This window comes from Podarcis raffonei, chromosome 8 (assembly GCF_027172205.1).
Source record: "Podarcis raffonei isolate rPodRaf1 chromosome 8, rPodRaf1.pri, whole genome shotgun sequence".
Lineage (NCBI taxonomy): Eukaryota > Metazoa > Chordata > Lepidosauria > Squamata > Lacertidae > Podarcis > Podarcis raffonei.
Genome location: NC_070609.1, coordinates 3499308 through 3523074, shown reverse-complemented (window position 1 = coordinate 3523074; position 23767 = coordinate 3499308). Strand labels below are relative to the sequence as shown.

The window sequence follows — 23767 nt, the reverse complement described above, 5'->3', positions numbered from 1 at the left end:
TGTGCCCTCCATCTTTCCCAGTTAGGACGCTGCTAAGGGCCCCTACAGACATCCTTTTTTAAAAAAATTGTGCATTCAGGATGAATTGCACTTGTGACGCTGTCAGGGCGGTTAGACGCAATTCTGCTTTCAATAGCTTTTCTGCCTGCGAAACCTGTGGGGTAGTCATCCCACTGTTTCCAGAATTTCCAGCGGAAATCCTGACTTCCTTTGACGTCACAGATGATGGTGATGATGGTGATGATGATGATTGTATTATTCCCGGGGTGTGTGGGGGGGTCTCCTGCTTATGTTGTGCTGCAGTAAAAGATTGCCTCTCCAGATGGCAATCATAGAATTGTAGAGATGCAAGTGACCCCTCCAGGGTCATATTCTAGTCCAGCCCCCTGCAATGCAAAAGACTCTCCGAAGGCTTAATTAAGACACTACAACGAGGAGAGTCTGCCATCCTCCTAGGCTGTCTGTTCCACTGTTAAAACAGCTCTTAGCCCTCAAAGAGTTCTTCTTAATATTTGGTTGGAATAGCGTTCCTGGTATTTGGCTGGAATCTCCCTTCTTGAAATTTGAATCCGTGGGTCCCAGAAAAACAAGCTTGCTCCATCATTCATGGGACAGCCCATAAAAGATTTAAAGGTGGTTACCATATTACTTCTCTTCCCCACCCCCCTTTTCCTTTATTTATTTATTTAATTTATTTAACATAATTGTTACAAAATATAAGCAAAATTTTGCAAATACATACCTACGTATATATTTCAGATAAGCAAACATAGATAAAAAAGAACAAAAGAGAAAAGAAGAAGAAAAGTTGGAAGAATTTCTTCCAAATTTATTCTACAAATATCTCAAAATGAAAATAATAATAAAATGTCACTGATTGACTTCCGTCGCTTACACTGCACTTCCTATATACATTTTAAGCAAGCGTGTATCTGTTATTCCGTATTTTCCCCATGCAATCTCACACAAAATATTCTAATCAATAAGTTTTCGAAATCTTTCATAAATCTCTTCTAAACACAACCAATACTTTACATTTAATGTAGCATATGACTTCTCAACCATTCCTCGTGAGGCTTGGGTGCTCAGATCCACATGGGAAAAGTCCCAAAACAACTAATAAAACGGAATGACGTGTGGACAGTCTCGTATAAATCCTGCACTGACACACGATTATTGTGTCAATGGCATAGCCTCGTAGGCAGGAGCACGAGGAATATTTCACACGGGGCCCTGAGATTCAGAGTCCCGTGCTGCAGAAATGGAGCTTATAGATGTTGCAGAATACCACCCGCAGGGGGAAATGCCAGTCCATAAGGCCCCGAAACCAGAACATAGCGCAGTCTTGACTGCACACGTTGGCAGTGGCTCTCAAGGTTTTAGAAGTCTCCTTTTGGGGGTCCATAACTGACCTCAGTGGCTAAGGGGGCAGAAGGTCCAGGGAACTGGGAGAGACAGGCAGCAGTTCCCTCTGCCATCCTGGAGACATTAGGCCATGTCTAAAAGGGCTGTGGGTGGCGCTGTGGGTTAAACCACAGAGCCTAGGACTTGCCGATCAGAAGGTCGGCAGTTCGAATCCCCGCGACGGGGTGAGCTCCCGTTGCTCGGTCCCAGCTCCTGCCAACCTAGCAGTGCAAAAGCATGTCAAGTGCAAGTAGATAAATAGGTACCACTCCGGCGGGAAGGTAAACAGCGTTTCTGTGCGCTGCTCTGGTTCGCCAGAAGCGGCTTAGTCATGCTGGCCACATGACCCAGAAGCTGTACGCCGGCTCCCTCGGCCAGTAAAGCGAGATGAGCACCGCAACCCCAGAGTCGTCTGCAACTGGACCTAATGGTCAGGGGTCCCTTTACCTTTACCTAAAATTACTTCTGGGTCACCAGCGATCAGAAGAGGGGCTGACATTCATGTGGGGGGGGGGAGGCCCAGTGCAATCTTTGAGGCCCCTAATCAGGGCGCAAAGAGAATTACCACTGCGATTCCCGCACTGAAGCGGGCTGGGCTAGATGAGCTTTGGGGGTCCCTTTGGGCTCTGCAATTCTCCTGCCTGTCTGCCCCTTCTTCTTAACACCCAACCTGAAGAGGAGTTCTGGGGCGTTTGAAAGCTTGGTCTCCCCTTCCGTTGGTCCTACTTAAAGGTTGCAACTCAACTGTTCCTTTTGGGTATCTACGATTGGCTGAGGTTCCTGCATTTTAGGGGGTTGGACTAGATGACCCTAGGGTCCCTTTCTACAACTCTACAGTTCTGTGATACTTTCCTAGTTGGACCGATATGGGGCTTCATTTGAGCCCTGGCCTTAATTCCAGAATCTTTTTTCAGCCCCAGGAGTCAGATCTGGGGCATTCAAAGGCCCCTGGGGATGTGCAGAGTACATTCCTCACTAAGCAAACAGCCCTGCACGTGATGCATTTTCGCTAGGAACATTCGTCAGGTGCTTTTATATACTTTTAGACGCCTGCTAAATATATATATTTCAGCAAGCCAGTCTGTCCGGACGTGTAATTTAGTCATGCATAACTTGTTTTTGAATTTGGCTGATTTCTATCTGCGTGGTTATTTCACTGTTTTATGTACACAGCTGAGAGATTTGCTGATTATCAGGCGGTTTGTAAAATTTATTGAATAGTTAAGTGTGTGGACTAGGATCATCCAGGGTGAAGGGCTTAATTTCTAAGCAGGGCTTAGAACCCCAGAACCTCTCTTTTTATAAATTAACCATGGACTGGACTATCAATTTGTCTGGCTCAACCTGGCACAGACTCACAATGAGTAAAGTTTGCCAAGGCAAAAGAATTTTTAAAAGCCAGCCTGCTTTCCTGAGCCTGCCGAATGTCAGGCGTGGTGTGACAGACTTGAGCAGGGGAGCCCATTATTATTTGCTACCCTGAGGGCAAAGACCCGAGTGCAAATCTGTACTCTAATGTACATGTGCGTTTTATCCTAAGCTGCACTCAGTTGTTTTTGTTAAAAAAAAAAAGCAGCCGGTAAATTTAATTAATTTAATTTGACCCATTTTAATGTACAGTGGTACCTCGGGTTAAGTACTTAATTCGTTCTGGAAGTCTGTTCTTAACCTGAAACTGCTCTTAACCTGAAGCACCACTTTAGCTAATGGGGCCTCCCACCACCGCGCGATTTCTGTTCTCATCCTGAAGCAAAGTTCTTAACCCGAGGTACTATTTCTGGGTTAGCGGAGTCTGTAACCTGAAGCGTCTGTAACCCGAGGTGCCATTGTATGTGTTTATTTACTGTTGCAAGCCGCTCGGAATTGTCAAGGGACTCCGAGGGTCGCCCGGTCCAACCCCCTGAGATATTTCCGTCTATTAAAAAGTGACTAATACGTGCCATTAATTGCAATCGTATAATTCAATCTCTAAGAGGAGAACTTAACCATCTCCATGCGCAAAAGCGAGGGCCGCAGCGGCTGCCCAGAAAGAGAAGTGAAAACACTCTGCACGTGTTCAGGGGACCTCTCTCGCGCCGTGGCGCAGGAAGAGGAGCCCCAGCCCAAGAGAATGAGGGTCCCCACCCACGTCTCCACGGCTCTCCTTTCCCAAACGCGCAATGCGCCCCGGCGCGGCTCACCTCCGTCCCGGCCGGTCGATGGAGAGGTTGCGGGTGGTCTCTCCGGGGCTCCCGAGGGGGCTTCTGTCCGCCGCCGCCTCCGCCTGCTCATGCCGCCGCCGTCGGGGCATCGTGCCGGGCTCCCATCGGGGTCCCCCTCTGGGCAGGTGCGCTTGGCTCTGGGGCGCAAAGACGAGCAGGGCGCGCCGGCTCAGCTGCGCTCGCCCGGCTCGCCCCGACTGAGCAGCGGCTCCTTTCCCCGGAGCCAGCCGCCCGCCCTCCTTCCCTCTCTCCCGGGGCGGGGAACGGGGGTGGGTGGCGGGGGGGGGGAGAGAGAAGCAGCCTTAACCCTCTCGTCGCCGGAGCCTCCGCGGAGAGCCCTAGCAGAACCGCGGAACTGGAAAGGGACCGCAAGGATCATCCAGCCCAACCCCAGGCTGCGACGCACGAATCTTTTGCTCCAAGCAGAACTCGAACCCACGACCTTGGGATTAAAAGCCTCAGGCTCTAACGACCGAGCTGTTGCAACCGCCGTCTAAGGAGCCGCTTCCCACTCTGGGGTGGGTATGCATGGGGTGGGGGCACACACACCCCGGACAGAGATCTCCCCCCCCCCCAAACACACAGCCCACGCACAGGCAGCCCCTTTGAGAGAAGGGAAAAAAATTGATGGGTTGGTTTTTTTTAGAAGTCTCTCCCCCCCACAGCCATTTCATATATACCTTCCCTGGTTAATAGGAGTGCCCCCCCCCAAAAAAAACCCCTGCATGCTTCCATGCCAACAGATGGGAAATAACAGAAAGTTGTTGCAGACTAGCCGCATGAGTGAGCTTTGGTACTTTGAGCTCTGAAGAGTTTCCCTGGGTTGACGTGTCTGGGGGTGAGCTGCTGAAGCTGAACCCCCAAAGATGGGAGCGGGGAGGATCTCTCTCTGGGGGGGGGGCGGGTTTTAACCGTTTGAGAGCCAGAGCCCTGGCCATCAGCCTGAAGTGAAGAGACTCATTGCTGGGGCTGGACGTTCATCATCATCATCATCATCATCACTTTTAATTTGTATACAGTGGTACCTCGGGTTACATATGCTTCAGGTTACATACGCTTCAGGTTACACACTCCACTAAGCCAGAAATAGTGCTTCAGGTTAAGAAGAAGAAGAAGAAGAGTTTGGACTCCCTTTAAGGAGTCTCAAAGGGCTAACATTCTCCTTTCCCTTCCTCCCCCACAACAAACACTCTGTGAGGTGAGTGGGGCTGAGAGACTTCAAAGAAGTGTGACTGGCCCAAGGTCACCCAGCAGCTGCACGTGGAGGAGCAGGGAAGCGAACCCGGTTCACCAGATTACGAGTCTATCGCTCTTAACCACTACACCACACTGGCTTTGAGAACTTTGCTTCAGGATGAGAACAGAAATCGTGCTCCGGCAGCGCAGCGGCAGCAGGAGGCCCCATTAGCTAAAGTGGTGCTTCAGGTTAAGAACAGTTTCAGGTTAAGAATGGACCTCCGGAACGAATTAAGTACTTAACCAGAGGTACCACTGTACCGCCTTTCTATTTTACAATATTCAAGGTGGTTTACAAGCTGAAGAAACCAAGAATGTTCACCTTATAACAATCTAATGATAATAAAACAGCTTTAAAATAAGCAATCTACATCAAATAAAGTAACATTCAACCATCATTAGAATACTATAAAATAATAATATCAGCATATAAAAATTAAACGGCCGCTCAGTCTGTAGAGCATGAGACTCTAAATCTCAAGATCGTGAGTTCGAGCCCCGTGTTGCGTAGGCGATCCCTGCATTGCAGAGGGTTGGGCTAGATGACCGCAGGGTCCCTTCCAACTCTAGGATTCCTGGACTGTGGAGGTCAGGCCTGACTGGCTGGAACATGGGTCCAATTGGCAGCCCTTAAGAGCGGGGCGAAGCCTTAGCAGGACTGCCCCATGCCCCTTCCTGAATTAGTCCATGCGGCGAATGAATCGCCACCCGCCCCTGAGCAGGGTTCACTTCCTCAAGACCAGCTTGGCAACAGGATACCTGGGCTCAGGACCCTCGGCCCCGAGTTCGAGATTAACCCGATGGGCTCGTGCTTTGCCAGCCAACCCACGGTGATAATTAACCTACTACGCAAAGCCACAACGGTGCAGATGATCACCTTCTCCAACGAAGCTGAACGCTGGAAGATTCGGGGTGGAGAAAAGGGACTACTTATTCACACAAATGCATTGTTAAACTGTGGAACTCCCTGCCACAGGAGGCAGTGATGGCCAACAGCTCAGATGGCTTTTTATTTTTTTAATAATTTTTTTATTAGGAAATTAAACAAAACATATTATCTTAAAACATATCATCCTTAATCCCCCCCCATTTTCTCCCTCCCATAAAACAACCCCCCTGCTCCCCCCCCGTCTTCCCTCAGTTCCAATATCTGGTATCTCTATAAATGCTATTCTCTGCATGTTACAAAATTGTATAAATCCTTAATTTATCTAATTGGCTATTATCAATAAAAAGTTTGTGAGTGTTTATTCAAAACCTGCCAAGGAGTCCAATTCACTTTGTTGCATCTTTAGATACTTTGTAAAAAGTTCCCATTCCTCTTTAAAGTCACAATCCTTGTCCTATGTGTCAATTTTGCTAGTTCTGCATAGTCCATCAGTTCTCTTGCCATAATTGCTCAGTCTTCCATTCTTGTGCTATTAAGACTCTTGCCGCTGTTGTCGCATACGTAAAGGTATTTTCCAACTTCTTTGGCAGGTCTTTTCCTACAATCCCTAACAGAAATGCTTCAAGTTTTTAAACAAATGTTAGATGGAACATTTTCTTCAATTCATCGTATATCATTTCCCAAAATTTCTTAATTGCATTACAATCCCACCACATGTGGCAGAATGTCCCCTCCTTTTTCTTACACTTCCAACATAAGTTTGAGCTAGTTTTGTACATTTTCCCTAACTGCACTGGTGTCATATACCATCTGTACATCATCTTCATAGAATTTTCTTACAGCAGAGAACAATCTGTAAATTTTAAATCGATTTCCCAACAGCTCGGATGGCTTTTAAAGGGGCCTGGACAAACTCATGGGAGCGTAAGCCTAACAGTGGCTGCTGGTGTCTCCGCAGTTGGGAGACAGTGATGCTTTTGAATTCCTGGAAACCGCAGTAAGAGAGAGGGCTCTAGTGCTTGGATCCTGCTTGTGAGTTTTCCTCCGGGTGGCCCCTGTGAGGACAGGATCCTGAACTAGGTAGGCCCTTGGTCTGACGCAGCAGCCAGGGTTTTCTTGTGTTCTTGCGGAACCTCCAGCTCCAGAATCAGTCTACCCGTATTCCTAGTTTCTGAGGGGCATTTGGCCACCGTAGAGAACGGAAAGCTGGACAAGATAATAATAATAATAATAATAATAATAATAATAATAATAATAATAATAATAATATATTATTTATACCCCACCCATCTGGCTGGTTTTCCCCAGGCACTCTGGGCGGCTTCCAACAAAGTATTAAAATACAGTGGTCTGTTAAACGTTAAAAGCTTCCCTAAACAGGGCTGCCTTTAGATGTCTTCTAAAAGTCTGATAGTTGTTCTTCTCTTTGACATCTGGTGGGAGGGCGTTCCACAGGGCGGGCGCCACCACCGAGAAGGCCCTCTGCCTGGTTCCTTGTAACTTGGCTTCTTGCAGCGAGGGAACCGCCAGAAGGCCCTCAGCACTGGACCTCAGTGTCTGGGCAGAACGATGGGGGTGGAGACGCTCCTTCAGGTATCTTGGGCCTTTGAGGCCATTGAGGGTTTTCAAGGTCAGCACCAACACTTTGAATTGTGCTCAGAAATGTACTGGGAGCCAATACAGATCTCTCAGGACCGGTGTTATGTGGTCTCGGCGGCCGCTCCCAGTCCCCAGTCATTAATTGCAGTTTCTGGGTCACCTTCAAAGGTAGCCCCACGTAATGTGCATTGCAGTAATCAAAGCGAGAGATAACTAGAGCATACACCACTGTGGTGAGACAGTCTGCGGGCAGATAGGGTCTCATCCTGCGTAATAGATGGAGCTGATAAACAGCTGCCCTGGACACAGAATGGACCTGCACCTCCATGGAGAGCTGTGAGCCCAGAATGACTCCCAGGCTGCGCACCTGGTCCTTCAGGGACACAGTTGCCCCATTCAGGACCAGGGAGTCCCCACACCCGCCCGCTTCCTGTTCCCCAAAAACTACTTCTGTCTTGTCAGGATTCAATCTCAATCTGTTAGCTGCCATCCATCCTCCAAGATGTCAACCCATAGGCCAGGCTCTTAGGAACGGGAGGTGCGCTCCCCGCTTTCCTCCAGGAAAAGGCGGACCCTCCCTCCATCGCAGATGGTCGCAGCAAGCGGTGCCTCTTTCCCCAATCCTGTGGAAATCTCTGAACAGCACTCCTGCAACAATAAAGGATTGTTCTTTGCAGGAAACAATTAAAAGGTCTTTTTCTTGGAAGCAAGGAGTCATATCCAGACGCACCCCACCCTCTCCCGTCCTCAGAGCTGACGACGCAACCTCAGTCCTCCTTTCCAGAGCCCAGGGAAGGATTCTCAAGAGAGATGGTTACATGCCGACTGCAATCCATCTTTCACTTTTCCTCGTCTCCCTGTGATTCCTGCACTGCAGCGGGCTGGACTAGATGGCCGCTGGGGGGCCCCTTCCAACTCCACAATGCTAGGATTCCCCTTCCATACTTGACCTTCAAATCAAGCATCCAAACCAGAATTTTATAATTTAAGGTTTTCTTTTCTTTAATAATTTTTTATTGGGAATTTTATTTACATGACACAACCCCCCCACCCCCCAATATAGAAATCCACCCTCAACAAACGCGAACACAGCACACAATTAGCATAACATACAACAATACAAACAACCAAATAAAAGACTTCCTTTATCCTGTATCTGGCCTCCTTATTTACTTCTTATAAGCTGAATAATTATGAAGATTTTTCAAATTATAACTTAAATATCCACAAAGTCTCCTGCAGACATCAATTGAAACAAGTCCAGGTATGTATTTTAGGGCACTGTTTTGTTATAATTTATAATTTAAGGTTTTCAGTAAGAAATGTCTTTTTTTTTTTAATGCCCAGATTTCAAACTAGTGCAGAAATTGATTTGATTTCTCATTCCTGAGGACCTTCGTGGTGTTGATTTGCTCTGAATTATTTCCAGTGTCTCTAACATGGATTAGATGCCCCACCCTCTGGCTTTTGGAAGAGACAAGAGACCCCCCCTCTCTGTCTTTAATCACCTGATTGTACTTAAAATGGGGTGTGTGGGTGTGTGTGCAATTTTCCACTTCTTCTGCAACACAACATGAGGGGTTAGATTGCTCTTCCTTTCCTGACAAATTTCCCCTAAGTGTTTCGTATGAGGTTTTTGGGATGCTGGGTGCCACCAATAAATAGCCCCCTCCCCCTCCATGAATTTGGCCCACCCTCTTTTAAAACCATCACTGCCTCCTGTGGGAGGGAGTTCCACAGTTTAACAATGGGTATGCTTGGCCTGGAAAAGAGACTGAGAGGAGATATCACAGCCATTTTCAAATATCTGAAGGGTCTGGCTGTCCCATGGAGCAAGAGGGAGCAAGCCTGTTTTCTCCTGCTCTGGTGGGTAGGACTCGAACCCATGGCTTCAAGTTGCAAGAAAGGAGAAAGGATATCCAGTCTGGATAATTAGCCTTGGTGAAGACTTGACGTTTTCATCCCCAAAAAAGTTTTTGATTTGAGTTTCCATTGAAACGAGGCAGCGTTTTAATGTTTTAATGTTGTATTTTAATCTTGTTTTTTAAGTTGTATTTCAATCAATTGTTTTTATATCTGGTGTTAGCTGCCCTGAGCCCGGTCTTGGCTGGGGAGGGCGGGGTATAAATAAAAATTATTATTATTATTACTCCAGCTAAACAAGAGGAAAGAACTTTCTGACAGTATGAGCTGTTTGACCTTGGAGATTTCTAAGCAGAGGGTGGGTGGCCGTCTGCCATGGATGCTTGAGTTGAGATTCCTGCATTGCAAGGGGGTTGGACTAGATGACCCTCAGGCTCCCTTCCAACTCTACAATTCTGTGATCTTTCTTCTTCTTTGGTGATCCCTCATAGCCGAGTAAGATTGTCTTCCATAAACACGGTTTTAGCAGTGAGTCCATAAGTGACTGTGGAGGCCAATTCTGGATCCACACGTCCTTCCACAGTGGGGACATTGGCTCCCGGGTGGGAGTTGATCACGGTGTGGATTTGCCAAGCGTGCCTTCCTCCTAGCACGTTTCTCCCTTGCGTCCTGAGTTCAAGACTTGCTTTTATCTGTCTCGAATCTCCCAACTTTCAGCCCCATGGGTTGTACACAAGTTCAAATGAGAGCCTTGCATAATTTTATAAATGTCACCTCTGCTTATTCGTGTAACGGATGAAAGCAGGAACAGGGACTCGGATCCAGCCTGTGTTACAACAAGTGCTCTGTTCGCTAAAACCAGGCAAAGTATAAGGTAAAGGTAAAGGGACCCCTGACCATTAGGTCCAGTCATGGCTGACACTGGGGCTGTGGTGCTCATCTCACTTTATTGGCCAAGGGAGCCGGCGTACAGCTTCCGGGTCATGTGGCCAGCATGACTAAGCCGAACCAGAGCAGCTCACGGAAACGCCCTTTACCTTCCCACCAGAGCGGTACCTATTTATCTACTTGTACTTTGACGTGCTTTCGAACTGCTAGGTTGGCAGGAGCAGGGACCGAGCAACGGGAGCTCACCCCGTTGCAGGGATTTGAACCGCCGACCTTCTGATCGGCAAGTCCTAGGCTCTGTGGTTTAACCCACAGCGCCACCCGCGTCCCAGGCAAAGTATAAAAAGGTAAAGGTACCCCTGCCCGTACGGGCCAGTCGTGTCCGACTCTAGGGTTGCGTGCTCATCTCGCTCTAGAGGCCGTGAGCCGGCGCCGTCCGAAGACACTTCCGGGTCACGTGGCCAGCGTGACGAAGCTGCAGCTGGCGAGCCAGATCAGCGCAGCACACGGAAACGCCGTTTACCTTCCCGCTATAAAGCGGTACCTATTTATCTACTTGCACTTAAGAGTGCTTTCGAACTGCTAGGTGGGCAGGAGCTGGGACCTAACGATGGGAGCTCACCCCGCCGCGGGGATTCGAACCGCCGACCATACAAGCGGCAAGTCCTAGGCACTGAGGCACCCACAGCGCCACCCGCGTCCCTCTAGGCAAAGTATAGATCATGCTAAAAATCTCCCCGTCCATCTCTTCTTCCCCTCTCCCTCTGCAACCACACCTTGCATAATCCTTGCTTTCGCTAATCTTGAAATCTCAGGTAATTGCATGAGGCTGCTGCTGAGATTACTGGCCTTAAGCCACCATACTTTTAATTCAGTTTCTTGACCTCCGGGTGCCCGGGACTATGATTCCCATCAGCCCCCCAGCCGACGGGAGTTGTAGTCTAAAGCGCTGGCAATTCCTGCTGACATCCTCCTGCCTTGAAATACAATGGAGTGCGCTGTCAGAGGGATGGCAAAGTTGTCTGCTGTGAGCGTCTTCTGCTGTTTTAAATTCCACGTGACTTCCCTGCTGGCTCTGAAAAGAGACACTCTCAGAGCAGTAAATAAATGCTCAAATAATTGCTTTAATCTGCTAATTCGTGGCTCTGGGGGAGGAGGAAGAGGCGAAAGCCTTCCAGCAACTGGGATGACTGCGTGCCAGACCGACACTGAGGTTTTCCCCCTGCCTTCTTCTCCCAAACATTATTATCTTGGCCACAGCTGGTGGCTGCAGGATTGAGTCATTTCGCATCTCACTGCTCCAAAACATTCCCAATAGCTCTGTGTCAGAGTGGAATGTGCATGCATGCATAGCTAAAAGGTAAAGGTACCCCTGACCGTTAGGTCCAGTTGCGGACGACTCTGGGGTTGCGGTGCTGATCTCGCTTTAGTGGCTGAGGAAGCCGGCGTTTGTCCGCAGGCAGTTTTTCCGGGTCATGTGGCCAGCATGACTGAGCCGCTTCTGGTGAACCAGAGCAGCGCACGGAAACTTATTGCGTTTATTCTTTCAGTGCATTTCTACCTTCCTCTACCCCCCGAAGGAGCTTAATTAATTAATTATTATGCAATGACAAGCCTAGACAGCATCTTAAAAAGCAGAGACATTACCTTGCCAACAAAGGTCCATATAGTTCAAGCTATGGTTTTCCCAGTAGTGATGTATGGAAGTGAAAGCTGGACCATAAAGAAGGCTGATCGCTGAAGAATGGATGCTTTTGAATTCTGGTGCTGGTGGAGACTCTGGAGAGTCCCATGGACTGCAAGAAGATCCAACCTCTCCATTCGGAAGGAAATCAGCCCTGAGTGCTCACTGGAAGGACAGATCCTGAAGCTGAGGCTCCAAGACTTTGGCCACCTCATGAGAAGAGAAGACTCCCTGGAAAAGTCCCTGATGTTGGGAAAGATGGAGGGCACAAGGAGAAGGGGACGACAGAGGACGAGACGGTGGGACAGTGTTCTCGAAGCTGCCAGCATGAGTTTGACCAAACTGCGGGAGGCAGTGGAAGATAGGAGTGCCTGGCATGCTCTGGTCCAGGGGGTCACAAAGAGTTGGACACGACTAAACAACAACAATTATTATTATCAATAATAATATAGGCTCAGTGCAGGAATGTTACAAGAGCTCCACAAGGACCAAGGCAACAGCCCCCTTCTTGTTTGCCACTCCCTGCCAAAGCGGTATCCAAAGGTAGACTGTCTCGGAACATGGATGCTCCACTTAGCCGTTGTGGCTAATAGCTGCTGGTAGACATTTCCTGCTCCTCATCGTTGCCTCGTCCGCTTTCAGAGTCGGTGACCATCACAATATCTCGGTGCCTGCAAAGTGCATAAATTGATGAGCTGCATGACCAGCACCTCTGGGAGACCTTTCCTATTATTTGAACACTTCTCGGCGACCCCAGTTCACACCCCCGGCCCCCGCTTTTTTGACCACATCACACTGGCCTTGTTTAAACTGCTGTTGTTTAGTCGTTTAGTCGTGTCCGCCTCTTCGTGACCCCCTGGACCAGAGCACGCCAGGCACTCCTGTCTTCCACTGCCTCCCACAGTTTGGTCAAACTCATGTTTGTAGCTTCAAGAACACTGTCCCACCATCTCGTCCTCTGTCGTCCCCTTCTCCTTGTGCCCTCCATCTTTCCCAACATCAGGGTCTTTTCCAGGGAGTCTTCTCTTCTCATGAGGTGGCCAAAGTATTGGAGCCTCAGCTTCAGGATCTGTCCTTCCAGTGAGCACTCAGGGCTGATTTCCTTCAGAATGGAGAGGTTGGATCTTCTTGCAGTCCATGGGACTCTCAAGAGTCTCCTCCAGCACTAGAATTCAAAAGCATCCATTCTTCGGCGATCAGCCTTCATTATGGTCCAGCTCTCACTTCCATACATCACTACTGGGGAAACCATGGCTTTAACTACACGGATCTTTGTTGGTAAGGTGATGTCTCTGCTTTTAATGATCCTGTCTAGGTTTGTCATCGCCTTTCTCCCAAGGAGCAGGCATCTTTTAATTTCGTGCTGTCTTCATGGATCACTGCCTTGCCGTGGCGAAGGGGCTTGAATAACTCAGAGAAGCTATGAGCTATGCCATGCAGGGCCACCCAAGATGGACAGGTCATAGTGGAGAGTTTTGCCCAAACGTGATCCACCTGGAGCAGGAACCGGCAAGCCACTCCAGTATCCCTGCCAAGAAAACTCCATGGACAAAGACAACAGGCATATAAAAGTTTAAACTGCGCTGGCTCCCAATTTGTTTCTGGGCTCGACTCAAAGTGCTTATTCCTCTTGCCTCTTAAGGCCTCTGTGGCTCGGAACCAGGATCGTTGAGGCCGGGCAGTTTTGCAGGGAGGGTGGCAGTGATGCAGGATGAGGCCTTTTCAGTGTCAGCACCCGGACTGCAGCACCCTTACACCTCTGTTGTCCTTTGTTGTTTAGTCGTTTAGTCGTGTCCGCCTCTTCGTGACCCCCTGGACCAGAGCACGCCAGGCCCTCCTGTCTTCCACTGCCTCCCGCAGTCTGGTCAAACTCATGCTGGTCGCTTCCAGAACACTGTCCCACCATCTCGTCCTCTGTCGTCCCCTTCTCCTTGTGCCCTCCATCTTTCCCAACAACAGGGTCTTCTCCAGGGAGTCTTCTCTTCTCATGAGGTGGCCAAAGTACTGGAGCCTCAGCTTCAGGATCTGTCCTTCCAGTGAGCACTCAGGGCTGATTTCCTGAAGAATGGAGAGGTTGGATCTTCTTGCAGTCCATGGGACTCTCAAGAGTCTCCTCCAGCACCATAATTCAAAAGCATCAATTCTTCGGCGATCAGCCTTCTTTATGGTCCACTGTTGTCCTTTAGGTGGGCGGTTAAGGAATTTTTGCGCCACCAGGCCTTCGATGTGTTTTAATTTTACCCAGCAATGGTTTTTGTTTTTCTGGCTTATTGTGACTTGAACGCTCTTTCTAAGTGCATTTGTTTCTCTTTGCCAAATGCCTTCCAGGCTCTTTTTGGAGACGACAGGCAGTCTCGATGTGCCTCTGTCAATAAATAAAGACTTATTGAAGGCTGGTGCACTGCTTGGTCGCTCCACACGTGAGAGCCAGTGTGAGCCGCTAAGAGCCAGTGTGGTGCAGTGGTTAGAGCGTCAGACTAAGACCAGGGTTCAAACCGCCCCCAGGCCATGAAGCTCACTGGCTGGCCTTGGGATCCGGTCACTGCCAGTCTCAGCCTAAGCTACCTCACAGGGTCGTTGTGGGGCATCCTCTCCTGGGTGCAAGCCTGGGCAGTGTGCGTGGGTATGTTTTATTTTATGCTTTGCATACCTGCTGTTTATTTGTTAATAAAACTGTTTTGGTTCCCCTTCCACCTCCTCATTCCTTTTATCCTGATATCCTTGGAAAGAGCTGCTGTATTTGGCAGCACAGTTGCCTGCCGGCAGCTTCCAGGAGCCACAGGTGAGAACTGAGTTCAGGGTGGGGGACCAAAGCTGTGCAAGCTGCCCCAGAAGGAGCACAACGTGGCCCCCATCATAAGTACTACCCCTCCCCTAACACCAGAAAGAAAGAGAGAGAGAGAGAATGAAAGAGAAAAAGAAAGAGAGAAAAAGAGAGAAAGAGAAAAAAGGAAAGAAAGAGAAAAGGAAGGAAAGAAAGAAAGAAAGAAAGAAAGAAAGAGAGAAAAGGAAAGAAAGAAAGAAAGAAAGAAAGAAAGAGAAAAGGAAAGAAAGAAAGAGAGAAAAGGAAAGAAAGAAAGGGAAAAGAAAGAAAGAAAGACAGAGAGAGAGAGAAAAGGAAAGAAAGAAAGAGAAAGAGAGAAAAGGAAAGAAAGAGAGAAAAGGAAAGAAATATATAAAATATATAAAAAAAGAAAGGAAATATATAAAAGGATGTCACATAGAGGAGGGAGAAAGGTTGTTTTCTGCTGCTCCAGAGAAGCGGACACGGAGCAATGGATCCAAACTACAAGAAAGAAGATTCCACCTAAACATTAGGAAGAACTTCCTGACAGTAAGAGCTGTTTGACAGTGGAATTTGCTGCCAAGGAGTGTGGTGGAGTCTCCTTCTTTGGAGGTCTTTAAGCAGAGGCTTGACAACCATATGTCAGGAGTGCTCTGATGGTGTTTCCTGCTTGGCAGGGGGTTGGACTCGATGGCCCTTGTGGTCTCTTCCAACTCTATGATTCTATGATTCTATGAAAGAGAAAAGGAAAGAAAGAAAGAAAGAAAGAAAGAGAGAGAGAGAGAAAAGGAAAGAAAGAAAGAAAGAGAAAGAGAGAAAAGGAAAGAAAGAAAGAAAGAAAGAAAGGGCTGAGTTGACCACAAGAGGCAAGAGGCGACTGGAGGGTTTTGCAAACCTGCCCCAGTGGCTCATTTTGCACATGCAAAAGCCATTTGCTTGAACCCGCAGCCACTAAGTGCGCAATGGGCTGTGGGATCAAACGGTGGGGGCAGCCCAGAACACTCAGTGGCGCAAAGAGCCTTCCTTTTCGCTTCCGGTGATGTTTGCAGATACAGCCTTCTTCTGCCAAGTCATTGCACCGCACAGGAAGAGGCCTGGCTTCCTTTTTCATCTGAGTCCTGCGTCCTCCAATCTGTTCCTCCTCAAAGGGGGCAGCCCTACCTCTGCTCGCCAGCTGCCCCTCTCGCCTCCTTCCCAAGACAAGGTCGTTTCCAAGCCCCAGTTCCTTCCTCCTTTCCTATCCAGCCGCTGAATCAGCCAAGCTCCAGACATTTTGGATTTGGAAGGTTTTAACAATGTATTTGGATGGCATGCATATCTGTGGTATGATAAGGTCAAAGCGCATAAAGCATTTAAAAACCAAATTGTTAGGAAAGCATTGTTTAATGTTTGGATAAGATATAAGGATTTATTGGAAAATAAAACCCCAAGGTGGCTGTCACCGATGGAAGCGAAAGCTCAGAAAAAGCTCAATATGGAGGTTAAATGGCCGAAATATTGGGAAATTTTGGAACAAGATGGAGATAGACTAAAACTGCAGAGTTTTGAGAAACTAAAGAACAAAGTGCGAGACTGGCTTCATTATTATCAGATAATGGAGGCATATAAGTTGGACAAGAAAATTGGCTTCCAGGTGGAAAAATCAAAATTAGAAACAGAACTGTTAGAACCCAAAACTAAGACTTTGTCAAGGATGTATAACTTGCTGTTGAAATGGAATACTCAGGATGAAACGTTGAAATCTGTTATGATTAAATGGGCACAAGATGTTGGACACAATATTATGTTTGCTGACTGGGAACAGTTATGGACCACAGGTATGAAGTTTACGGCATGTAATGCCCTAAGAGAGAATATTATGAAAATGATATACAGGTGGTACATGACCCCAGTCAAGCTAGCAAAAATCTATCACTTGCCCAATAATAAATGTTGGAAATGTAAAGAAACTGAAGGTACATTCTTTCACCTTTGGTGGACGTGCCCAAGGATTAAGGCTTTCTGGGAGACGATATATAATGAATTGAAAAAGGTATTTAAATATACCTTCTTGAAGAAACCAGAGGCCTTTCTCCTGGGCATAGTCGGCCAATCGGTGTTAAAGAAGGATAGAACTTTCTTTATGTACGCTACAACAGCAGCAAGAATACTTATTGCAAAGTATTGGAAGACACAAGATTTACCCACTCTGGAAGAATGGCAGATGAAGGTGATGGACTACATGGAATTGGCGGAAATGACTGGCAGAATCCGAGACCAGGGAGAAGAGTCGGTGGAGGAAGATTGGAAGAAATTTAAAGACTACTTACAGAAACATTGCAAAATTAATGAATGCTAGAATGATGTTGGATTGAAATTAAGTGGTTTCTAGCTGTAATGGTACAAAAGAATATGAAAAAATGGTTTTTTATAAGTAAAATTTAAGGTTATAATAATTTAAGATTAAAGATCAGGGTAGAATAAAGAGGGAAAGAAATTGCTGAGCTAATAAATAGAACTGGAATACAAAAAAGGGAGGTATGAGGAGGTCCGGGAAACAAGTAAATGAAAAATAATGTGATGAAAAGATTGATTGTTTTTAATTATTTTTATTTTTTATTTTTTTATTTTGTAATGTAAAAACCCTAATAAAAATATCATAAAAAAAATAAAAAAAAATGAATCAGCCAAGCTCTTCTTAATGCTCTTACGGAACCTCCAGCACCAGGGGCAGTCTATCCATATTCCTGCATACCAGTTGTTGGAAACCGGAGAAGGGGGGAGTGGCTCTTGGGCTCGGATCCTGCAATGCTATTCTTACCTTCTAGTGGGGAAGTCTAGTGGGTGGGAGCGTTGAGCCCAGAGCAGGCACCCTGTGGTGGCAGAGGCAGCTGCCAGGAGCCGCAGGGTCTGGCAGAAGCTACCAAAGCCGACTCAAAGCTGGGGCCCTAATCCTGTTTGGGTGCTGTGCCGGCTGGACACTAATGTTTTAATAGCACACGAGTGCTGTTGTTCTTGTGGGTTATTTAAAGATGTTATTATGATTCAACTCCCACCTCACCTCTTAAACCCTTTGTGAGTCAGTGGCAAAAGGAAAAGGATAAAATTCAAATAAATAGGGAGAAAACAAGCAGGCCACATATCTTAGAATCCAGTACAGTGGTATCTCAGGTTATATACGCTTCAGGTTACAGACTCCGCTAACCCAGAAATAGTGCTTCAGGTTAAGAACTTTGCTTCAGGATGAGAACAGAAATCATGCAGTGGCGGTGCGGCGGCAGCAGGAGGCCCCATTAGCTAAAGTGGTACCTCAGGTTAAGAACAGTTTCAGGTTAAGAACGGACCTCCAGAATGAATTAAGTTCTTAACCCGAGGTACCACTGTATACCTGAAGGAGCATCTCCACCCCCATCGTTCTGCCCGGACGCTGAGGTCCAGCGCCGAGGGCCTCCTGGCGGTTCCCTCCCTGCGAGAAGTGAGGTTACAGGGAACCAGGCAGAGGGCCTTCTCGGTGGTGGCGCCTGCCCTGTGGAACGCCCTCCCATCAGATGTCAAAGAGATAAACAACTACCTGACATTTAGAAGACATCTGAAGGCAGCCCTATTCAGGGAAGTTTTTAATGTGTGACATTTTAATGTATTTTTAATCTTAGTTGGAAGCCGCCCAGAGTGGCTGGAGAGACCCAGCCAGATGGGCGGGGTACAAATAATAAATTATTATTATTATTCCCTGTTCAGGGAAGCTTTTAATGTTTAATAGACTATTGTATTTTAATATTATGTTGGAAGCCGCCCAGAGTGGCTGGGGAAGCCCAGCCAGATGTAAAGTTAAAGGTAAAGGGACCCCTGACCATTAGGTCCAGTCGTGGCCGACTCAGGGGTTGCGGCACTCATCTCGCTTTACTGGCCGAGGGAGCCGGCATACAGCTTCCGGGTCATGTGGCCAACATGACTAAGCCGCTTCTGGCGAACCAGAGCAGCGCACAGAAACGCTGTTAACCTTCCCGCCGGAGCGGTACCTATTTATCTACTTGCACTTTGACGTGCTTTCGAACTGCTAGGTTGGCAGGAGCAGGGACCGAGCAACGGGAGCTCACCCCGTCACGGGGATTCGAACTTCCAACCTTCTGATCGGCAAGTCCTAGGCTCTGTGGTTTAACCCACAGCGCCACCCGCGTCCCTTCCAGCCAGATGGGCGGGGTATAAATAATAAATTACTATTATTATTATTATTATTATCATCATAGGATTGCAGGGTTGGAAGAGACCACAAAGGATCGCCGTTGTTTAAAATATTGCAGTTTTATTACACCAATACCTACAAATTTCCTACAAATAGCTCAAGGTGGTCTATAGGGTTCCACCACACACACACCTTTTACCTTCACAACAACCCTGTGATGTAGATCAGCTTGGGAAGGGATGGCAGGCCCCAAATCAGGCCAAGACAGGCTCTCTCCGCTGGTTGGGAGAGCAGCTTTTACCCTCCACTCACCAAGAGCCGCACAGACTGCGAAGAGGGGACCAGTGCGAAAGGTGGACCCAGGGGAAACCTGCTTTTAACAAGAACAAGGGCTGATCTCCAGGAGGAACACCAGACCCCAGTGCAGGATTTAATGTGAACAGGGCCTCACAAAGTCTCTGCCCCAGAGATCTTCCTATGCCAAATCCTTATGGGGTGGCTGAACTGTTAATCTGTGGAACTCCCTCCCACAGTGATGCTAACCAACTGAGGTGGCTTTAAAAGAGGATCGGACAAATCCATGGAGGAGAGGGCCGGGCAAGGTGGGCCCTTGGCCTGATCCAGAAGGCTCGTCTGATGTTTTTGAGTTATCATAAAATCATAGAATTTTAGAGTTGGAAGGCTCAAGGCCCAAGGTCATCTAGTCCAACCCCCGCAACAATGCAGGATTCTTTTGCCCAACGTGGCGTTCGAACCCGTGACCCTGAGATTCAGAGCCTCCTGCTCTGCTGGCGGTTCTTATGAACTGAAGCACGCCACAGCTGTGACCTGGAAGCAAGGGGTGCAGGAACTTTGCCGAAGCAAAGTAGATCTGGATCCAGCCCGTGTGTCCGGACAGAACCCCGGCTTGCCGGGAAGCCCCGGTGTTATGTACTGAGTTGAATAGGATCCAGAATGCAGCAGTCTGATTGGTCCTAGAACAATAGGATCCAGAATGCAGCAGTCTGATTGGTCCTAGAACAATAGGATCCAGAATGCAGCAGTCTGATTGGTCCTAGAACAATAGGATCCAGAATGCAGCAGTCTGATTGGTCCTAGAACAATAGGATCCAGAATGCAGGAGTCTGATTGGTCCACAGGAGCCACCCAATCCAGCTCCAGGTGGAAGTGAATCCGCAACCTGATTGGCCTACAGGAGAATCCCGGAATTAGCCAATCACGTGGGCCCCATTGTGTAAATAATGTATATAAAGCAGACATTCTGGGGGAACTTCCATTCCTCCTCACCACTATGAGCTGAATAAAGCTGGATGAAATCCACTCTCGACTCCAAGTATATTTCACCTACAGACACCGCCTTGAAGTGGCCCTGAAGAAAGGGAGAGCATAATAAGCAAGCAAGCAAAGGAAAAAGGAAAAACCGGGTCTGTAAAATTAGAAAAGAATGAGGCTTCTGAACATGCGCAGAGTGCGCAGCCTTCCTCAGGCCCCCGAGCCATTGCTGCTTGCCTTAGCTGGGGCTGGAGACTCCCCAGTCAGATGATTGGTTTTAGCACTTGAGTGGAAGCCGCCCAGAGTGGCTGGGGAAACGCAGCCAGATGGGTGGGGTACAAATAATAAGTTGTTGTTATTATTATTATTATTATTATTATTATTATTATTATTATTATTGATGTATGGAAGTGAGAGCTGGACCATAAAGAAGGCTGATCGCCAAAGAATGGATGCTTTTGAATTCTGGTGCTGGAGGAGACTCTTGAGAGTCCCATGGACTGCAAGAAGATCAAACCTCTCCATTCTTAGGGAAATCAGCCCTGAGTGCTCACTGGAAGGACAGATCGTGAAGCTGAGGCTCCAAGACTTTGGCCACCTCATGAGAAGAGAAGACTCCCTGGAAAAGACCCTGATGCTGTCAAAGATGGAGGGCACAAGGAGAAGGGGACGACAGAGGATGAGATGGTGGGACAGTGTTCTCGAAGCTGTCAGCATGAGTTTGACCAAACTGCGGGAGGCAGTGGAAGACAGGAGTGCCTGGCGTGTTCTGGTCCAGGGGGTCATGAAGAGGCGGACACCACTAAACGACTAAACAAAATTATCGTTATGGGCAGTGCATTTGTGTGGGAGAGAGAAATGGAGCCAGATTTGGAGCTAAGGACTTCTGTTGCTTTGCTTTCTCCTTGTGGCCTCTTCTAGAAGGAAGCAACATGATATCAACCAAGTGGAACGGAGCCAGCGTGACTTAAGGACGATGCGCTCAATAAGTAAGAAGGCGGGGGGGGGCACAAGAAGAGGGCAGGGAGGGCGCTGAAAGCTTCCTCAGATCAATTTGGCACCATTGTAGCTGAAGACAACTGGGGACTGGAGGTGGGGTGAGGGAGGCGAGGGAAAGAGGGGTCTCATCCTTTGCCAACCGAGTGCCCTGCCAATGTTTCGGACCACAACTCCTATAAATGGCTGAGCTGCCTGGGGACTGCTGGGAGTTGTAGTCCAGGACAGGGGTCAGCAGGGGGCCGGTCCACTGTCCCTCAGACTTTGTGGGGGGCCGGACTATATTTTGAAAAAATATATATGAAAAAATTCCTATGCCCCACAAATAACCCAGAGATGCATTTTAAATAAAGTGACGCATCCTACTCAGGTAAAAACACACTGATTCCCGGACCGTCCGCGGGCCGGATTTAGAAGGCGATTGGGCCGGATCCGGCCCCTGAGCCTTAGTTTGCCTACCCATGGTCCAGGACAACTGGAGAGTGCCAGGTTGGCAGGGCCTGGAGCAGATGGGCCGCTGGGATGCTCAGATGTCCTGAGGCCCCCAAGGCAGGAAAAATTCAGGGGGTGCCTCCACGCTTTCCACTCAGCCACGTGGCTCATTGGAGCCTGTGGGTAGTTCTCTGCCAATGGGACTTCTTCTGGTACCTACGGGACCGCCTCTCCTGGTATGCCCCGCGGAGGACCTTAAGGTCCACAAATGACAACATTTTGGAGGTCCCAAGTTGCAAGGTGGTTAGATTGGTCTCAACTAGGGCCAGGGCCTTTTCAGTAGTGGCCCCGCTCTGGTGGTGGAACGCTCTGTCACAAGAGACCAGGGCCCTGCGGGACTTGACATCTTTCCGCAGGGCCTGCAAGACAGAGCTGTTCCGCCTGGCCTTTGGTTTGGACTCGGTCTGACCCTTATGTTCCCTCCCCTTATGGTTTTGATCTGTGGGCTACTTTTAAAATGAGGCTGCATTTTAAATTGCATTTTAACCTGTATTTTCAATTGGTAGTTTTTCCCCCTATTATGTTTTTACTGTAACTTTACTGGTGTTAGCCGCCCTGAGCCCGGCTCTGGCTGGGGAGGGTGGGGTATAAATAAAAAAAATTATTATTATTTTATTAAATGGACCACCTAGCCCACCATCCTGTTCTTGCACAGGCCAACCAGGTGCCCATATGGAAAACCTGCAAGCAGGATTCGAGCACAAGAGTCCTCTTCTAGAATCACAGAGTTGGAAGGGACCCCCAAAGGTCATCTAGTCCAGCCCCCTTGCAATGCAGGAATCTCAGCGGAAGCATCCATGACAGATGCCCATCCAAGCTCTGCTTAAAAACCTCCAAGGAAGGAGAGTTCGCCACCTCCGAGGTTCCCCTGTCAAACAGCTCTTACTGTCAGAAAGTTTTTCCATACGTTTGGTCGGAATCTCCTTTCTTGTGACTTGAAGCCATGGGTTCGAGTCCTGCCCTCCAGAGCAGCAGGAAACAAGCTTACCCCATCTTCTGTGACATAGCCCACACAGCCCTATCTCATCTCAGTCTCCTCTTTTGGTTCCTAGCATCTGGTCCTGCTCTAAGGCCCACTGCCTCTGAATGTGGAGGGTCCATTTTTAGCTGGTAGGGCCAAGTCCTATCCTACCAGCCTACCCTGCTGTAAAGAACAGATCAGTCTGCCTTATGCAGAGCCAGACCATTGGCCAAGCGGTGTCTACTCTCCGAGCAGCTCTGCAAGACCTGGATCAGAGATTACTAGAGGCCCTGTTAAATGGAGGTGTCAGGGCTGGCTGTTTGCAAAGTGCGCTGTCGTGGCGGCTGAGCTTTGGCCCCAATAAAACGGTCTGCAATGCTCTTTAAAAGCCAAGTCAGCCAGTAGCCGTAAACGATGAATCTTCTAAGTTGTTCCTTTTCCTGCCTTTTAAGCTGTGTCTTTCTCTGCCCTGGTCCTACCGCCAATTACGGCAAGGGTGGGTGGCTGGGGAATCCAGATTCAGTGCCCCGGAAGAGGAGGTGATGGCTCTGGCTGTTAGCAAGGAAAGCCACGGAGGAGCAGAGAGAGATTTGGAGGCGGAAGCACAAAAAGCCGCAAAACTCTCCCATGCCTGGATCCTAGAACCAACACATGCCGTCTCAGATAAATGTATGAAGGACTGAAGGCTCCATCTGCTTTAGAGGACCCCACCTCCTGGGTTTCTACAATGGGGCCGTTGATCTGGGGCTGCCTCCCGGTTGCCGGGGCGCAGAGCAGCAACTCACCCAGAGACACAGCAAGCAGCTCCCTCTGTAGTTCAGCAGAGCTTTATATTGGTTGGTTGGTTTCAGCGCTCACACAGCGTCAGTGCAGTTAACTCTTTATCCCAGGAGGCCAGGCCTATTAAGCACAGCAACTCTTCCCCATAGATCCTGCCCCAATGAAGCTGTTGTGGGGGGCTGAAAGTCCCCACCTTCCCATAGCTCCCTAAGTCTCCTCTTCCACTGGGTCACTCCCTAGCAATCTGAGACTATGTCGATGGGCCTGTCTCTACTCTGCCCTCTTCATACCTCCAGTTACTGGGAGTCTAGGGGAAAGTATGGAAGTAAGAGCTGGACCATAAAGAAGGCTGATTGCTGAAGAATGGATGCTTTTGAATTATGGTGCTGAAGGAGACTCTTGAGAGTCCCATGGACTGCAAGAAGATCCAACCTCTCCATTCTTAAGGAAATCAGCCCTGAGTGCTCACTGGAAGGACGGATCCTGAAGTTTGGATTTGATATCCCACTTTATCACTACCCGAAGGAGTCTCAAAGCGGCTAACATTCTCCTTTC

The 23767-nt window shown here is 48.3% G+C and overlaps 1 protein-coding gene across 1 annotated transcript in view; it reads right to left on the bottom strand.

Annotated features, from left to right (window-relative positions):
• GPR4 (G protein-coupled receptor 4) overlaps positions 1–3809 on the bottom strand; it is a 41059-nt gene extending 37250 nt beyond the window's left edge. Inside the window, exon 1 of the mRNA XM_053397670.1 lies at positions 3585–3809. The gene's annotated coding sequence lies outside the window, so the exon portion shown is untranslated. The remainder of the gene's footprint in view (positions 1–3584) is intronic.
• Between the last annotated feature and the right edge of the window lie 19958 nt (positions 3810–23767).